This window comes from Canis lupus, chromosome 3 (genome assembly GCF_011100685.1).
Source record: "Canis lupus familiaris isolate Mischka breed German Shepherd chromosome 3, alternate assembly UU_Cfam_GSD_1.0, whole genome shotgun sequence".
Taxonomy (NCBI): domain Eukaryota; kingdom Metazoa; phylum Chordata; class Mammalia; order Carnivora; family Canidae; genus Canis; species Canis lupus.
Window position 1 is genome coordinate 4,228,297 of NC_049224.1, and position 5,977 is coordinate 4,234,273.

General features: G+C 38.8%; 2 pseudogenes; both read left to right on the top strand.

Annotated features, from left to right (window-relative positions):
• Window positions 1–396: 396 nt before the first annotated feature.
• On the top strand, window positions 397–913 carry LOC100685158 (annotated as a pseudogene).
• A 1,406-nt stretch (window positions 914–2,319) lies between these two features.
• LOC100685239 lies at window positions 2,320–5,760 on the top strand (annotated as a pseudogene).
• The last annotated feature ends 217 nt before the right edge of the window (window positions 5,761–5,977 follow it).

Below are 5,977 nucleotides of genomic sequence, written 5' to 3' on the forward strand. Positions count from 1 at the left end.
AGGGTGTGATCCCTAAGTCCCCGGATCAGATTGAGTCCCACATCGGGCTCCCCACAGGGAACCTGCTTCTCCCTCTGCCTACATCTCTGCCTCTCTTGAATGGATGAATAAAAATCTTAAAAAAAATAAAGTACAAGAGAAGTTACAAACTATGAAAATTAATAAGGGAGTTCAAGGTTAGCAAGGTTGAGAAATACAAATATCATTAAACAAAGACAAACAGCGGTCCTTTATACCAGCAATAACTAATTAGAAAATGTGATGGAAAATAAAACATTATTTACAATAACTCAAACGCTAAAAATTATGAGTTGGCCTAATGATGGTCCTTATAGAGGAAAATTTAAATTTAAAAGAAGAGGGAAGGACCCCGCTGGAGCCACCTCTGTCAGCAACATGTTCAAGGTAATTCGGCTGTCTCTGGGGCCAGCCAGCCTGAGTCTGCTCACCTTTAAAGTCTATGCATCACTTAAAAGGGACTCACCTCACAAAACTGTGAAGGTTAATGAGCTTTCACTCTACTCCATTCCTGAGAGTCAATCTAAATATGTGGAGGAGCCAACGACCCAGCTTGAAGAAAGCATTTCACATCTCTGACATTATTGCAAGCCATATACAAGCTGGTGTCAGGAAATGTACTCACAAACGAAGCCCAAGATGCAGAGCTTAGTTCAATGGGAGCTAGACAGCTATGAATATCTCCAAAATGCACCTCCTGGATTTTTTCCAAGACTTGGTGTTATTGGTTTTGCTGGCATTGTTGGACTTCTTTTGGCTAGAGGGTCAAAAAGAAAGAAAGAAGCTGGTGCATCCACCTGGGCTCATGGGACTAGCTGCCTCTCTTTATTATCCACAACAAGCCATTGTATTTGTCCAGCCAGGAAATGTGAAGAATTCACCTGGAAATAAGTAGAATGCTCCATGCTCTGCCCATTTTAATCAGTTATAGGTAAACATTGGAAACTCCATGCATTTTCTACCGAAGAATAGCAGAGAAGTCAGTTCTGAATGTAGTAAATTGGCTTTCTTCTTCAGGAAAAACTATTCTAGGCTTCTTTGTTATCTTGTGTGATGCCATACTACAAGTGGACTAATTGGAAATCCTTTCACCTAGAGAAATAATGTCCAGCATTAGAATTACTCGTTCCCATGTTGCTATTTATGTACATAATTAAAATTCCAAATTAAAAAAAAAAGAGGGAAGATTTGAATAAATGAAAGTCACACATATAAATGATGTGATACCTTTATAATTTAAAGATGTAGATTTCCATAAATTGATCTAAAAATTCCATGTAATTACAATAAAAATTTCAGTGGAATATTTTGGGAAAACTGGGTAAAACTGCTTCTTAAATTAATGTAGAACAATAAAGGACCATAAACAATTAAGACAATTTTTAAAAAAGAAGAGCAAATAAGGAGCTTGACCTAAGCAGATACTAAGAAATACTACAGACATTAGGAAAAACTATCACAGTTAAAGCAATATACTACTGGTAAAAGAACAAGTGAAAAATTAATAATAAAGTTATGAAGCAGACCCTGAATGAGAACCTTTGGGACCTTAGGTAGAAAAGGATGTCTTAAAAGTAACCCTCAAAGTACAATCCCTAAAAAGAATTAAGGATGGAGTTTGGCTATATCAAAACAATTCAAAGTTCCTATTGAACAAGGGACCCTATATACAATATTAAAAAGTGACTCACATACTGGAAGATCTTTTTAACATCTATGACAGACAAACCATTAGTTTCTAGACTATATAAAGAACTCTCAACAATTTACAAGGAAAAGACAGAAACCCGATAGAAAAATGGGTAAAAAATATGAATAGGCAATTCACTGAAAATCTAATCATTAAAAAAAAAAATTTGAGGAGATGTTTAATTTCACTTATAATACAAAATGTTAATTAAGACTATCAGGAGATATCATCTGATATTATTCATACTGGCAAAATTTAAGCACTGAATATATCACCTGCCAGCAAAAATATGGGGCAATAGGAACCTTCTTACAGACCAGGTGGGAGCGTAATCTGGTGTGATCATTTTGGATTGCAATTTGGCAGGATTTAGTGATACTAAGTTTGCATATCCCCCGTGATTCAGGAACTCCACTCTTGGTATAACGGTGTACAGGAGACATTCAGAGAGGTCACTGCATGATTGTTTTTAGTGGTGGGGGTTGGAGGCAACATGTGTGCCCCTCACTAGGGGAAGAGTATGATAGAGTACTTGTCTAAGATGGAATAATATGCAGTGAACAAAAGAAAATCAATTCAATCTTCATATAATAGCACAACTGGATCTCACAATGGTATATACATTCAATGGAGACTCTTCAGCCTTTAAAAAGAAGAAAAACCTGCAATATGTGACAACACGGATGAATTGTGAAGATGCCATACTAAGTCAAATAAGCCGGTTATAGGCAGACAAATGCTGCATGATTCCACTTTTATGAGATATCTAAAATAGATTCATAGAATCAAATTGTAGAATGGTGGTTGCAGAGACTGGAAAAAGAGAAAAATGGGTAGTTTTTAATCAACAGGCATAAAGTTTTAGTTAAGCAAGATGAGTAAGCTCAAGAGATCTGGTGTACAACACTGTACCTATAGTTGACAAAAATGTACTATACACTTAATTTGTTAAGAAGGTAAATCTCATATAAATGTTCTTACCATGGTAAAATAAAATAAACATACTGCTACAGGAAATAAATGAGGTTTATAGCAAAATAAGAAATGTGTAAATGCCTAGAAACAATTTCACACATGCCAAGCAATATTTTTACAACTACACATGTAGACACATAAACAAAGGTATAGAAGGTGGATTGGAAGCATCCATATTGCAAACAAAAGAATGGGGATCTATGAAAGGATGGGAAATGGGATCAGGGATAAGGATGAAGGAGAAGAATAAATTAAAAGGAGGGTCTTGCACCAATTTTAAATACTAAGAGTAAGGAAACATAATTAATTCTGTATAGGCAAAGACCCCAAAAAAAGGAAAGTGGGGGGAAAAAGCTGACTTAAAGGATACTAATTTAGGATCTCCTTCTCCATAAAACGTTTAAATGAGGTTTCATTATCCAGATTTCAGGCAATAACTGTTTTTAAATGATCTATGGAGGAAGTAGCCTTTTGCTCCTGAGGTCCTAAGGTTCAAACTGTCTACACATCAAAAGAAATCAACTTAATTTATAAATTATGCATTCTCTCTTCCTTTCATATGTCTATCCGTCTAGTTATATCCTAAAGCATAATCATTTATATGGTGCCATAGTATATAAAGCATTTTCATGTGAACTATACCATTTTTTGAGCTATACCATTCAATTTTCACAAAAATATGTAAAGGTATTATTAAAGGTGAGTTAGGTATTATTTATTATTATTAATTATTATTATTAATTATTATTATTATTGGTTTCTCCTTTTGTAGATTGTAAGCGCTCATTTTTTGCCCAGGTCACATTAGCGGCAAGGGCCAGAACCGGGGATTGAATCCATATTGCATGACATAAAAATCTCATGATCTTTCCACTGAATCCATTTTCCAGAGATGAATGTGCCCAATACACGATTTTCCTTAATTATGAACATCTCTCAACTATAGCTCAGAATTTTTTATCCAAAATCTGGCAATTAACAGCTGCAGGACCCCAGACTCAAACTGTTTCTGTGCCTTGAACGGCAAAAGGCCAACACTGAAATAATGTCAAACCAAAGGTCTCTACAAAATGAGCTTCTTAAAAATACAGAAGCAAATGTTTAAAAATTTACTAGCAGCTCTGAGTACTTTTGAGGGCCCACTGAGCCCTCCAGAGGCTCCTGTAGTCTCCAGAACTGGACTTGGGTTTGCAAGGAAGTACTGCAGGCAGTAGAGCCAGGCTCACCAACAGTCACCTCCAGATCTATCTGATAAAGGCCCCCTAACTCTCTGCTCCAAGAGATAGAAATCAGGGATGATGCTTCCCTTGTGTTGTGGTGAGCACATTTAATGGACAAGCAGGAGTCTAGACAGAATGTGTGCTAGTTCCTCTATATTTACAACATCCCTGACAGGGTCAATGAAACTCCCTAAATAAGTATTAATTCCTTAAACAGTGTTGGAAGGTCTGTAACCAAACTAAGAAACTGTGGTTCTCTACCCTAGCTAGGCAATAGAACCACCTGAGGAATTTACAAAAACACTGATGCTTTTACCCAGTAGACCAGTTAAATCAGAATCTCCTGCGAGTAGAACCCGTGTATCAGAATGTTGTTTAAAATCTCCCTAGATGGTGATGAATATGCTGTGTAATTAGATAGTGGTGGTGGTTGCTGTGCAACTTTGTGAATAAGAACCACTAACTTGGACCCATTAGCAGGGTAATTTTTATGTGTGCCAATTATACCTAAATTAAAAACAAAAAAACTTTCTCGGTTACTCTAATGTATAGCCTGTGCTGAGAACCACTATGAGATTGGATGGTACTTTCCAACCTGGGCTGCACCTTGGAGTCTATGGGGGAGCTTTAAAAAAAACGATACTGAAGCCTAGTCATAACCACCATAGATTCTGATGTTACTGGTCTGGGCATCTGGAGTTTAAAAACCTCCCCAGGTGACAATAATGTGCAACCAGCTTGAGACCCCTGGTCCTGAATAGTGGCCTGCCACCTGGACTCCCCAGAGGAGCACCTGGGAGCTTGTTAGAAATGTGGGTTCTTAGTCCTACCCTAGACCTACTCAATCAGAAACTCTGGGATTGGTTCCAGCAATCTATGTTGTAACAAGCCCTCCGGGTGATTCTGATGCTGGCTACAGTTTGAGAACCACTGTTCTAGCCTTCAAGGAAATGGCATTCCTACCCCATTACCCTTAAACCTCCCTAATGCATAAATATTGTGTTCCAGAGACAGAAAACTTTTGGATATCTGGTCAACCTGGAAAGTGACCCAATTGGAACCAATTAGTGAGGAGGAAACTGGGTAAGATGCTGGGTTATAATGTTTCTCTTAATAAAAGAGTGTTACTTTTGAGGATCCAATGGAGCTGGACAGGGATCCCAGCTTTGTGGGGGAGGGAGGATGGGAAGGGATGGGCCTAAGGAGCTTGCTGCCCACTGGGGGAAGAGCACTAACCTGAAGCCTTGAGGCTGGTGGTGGAACAGGCAGGTCTTCTGGAGGCAGAGATCATGGAGGTTTCAATCAAGGTGGCAGCTTAATTCGTGGCCACAGCAGCAACCACTTCTGAGATGGAGGCGGTGGTGGCAACAGAGGAGCATCGGACAAGGAGGTAGAAGGGGCGGCTTTAGCAAAAGCCAAGACCGAGGCCCTCCAGAGCATGTAGTTCTATTAGGAGAGTTCTCACATCCCTGTGAAGATGGCAAAGCTTGTGAATGTGCTACAGGTGAAACTAAGGTGCCTTATTCCAATGCTGCTACTTACTTAGAGAACAAAGAACAAATTAGTAAAGTGGGTGAACTATTTGGACAGCTTGGAAGTTTTTATTTTTCTGTTAAATTGTCAGAAAATATGAAGGCATTTTCCTTTAAAAACCTGCAGAAGTTTCATATAGACCCTTAGAAACTGCTACCACTGCAGAGGTTTTTACCTTGACCTCCAGGTGAGAAGGGACCTCCAAGAGGTGGTGACAGGAGGAGGAGGTGGCCAAGGTGGTGGTTTTAGAGGCGACAAGAGAAGGTGGAAGTGAAGGCTTCAGAGGAGGAATGGTGGGGTGGTTGCAGGGGCAGAGGACATTAAGTGTCACAGTTGACAGAGAAACTTCCTGCATGATCTACTTCTATGGATCAGAGGCTTCTTTCTTGAGCAAGTCTTGAAGAACTCGTCATTTTACGACAGTGGAACAAAATGTCAATGCCATGCAAAAGAGAGTACAACATAGGCAATTTTGCTCTAAGAGTATGAACAAGTGTTTTAATGTTTCCTACAATGCTTGGAGCTCTGTGGGTGCTTAATA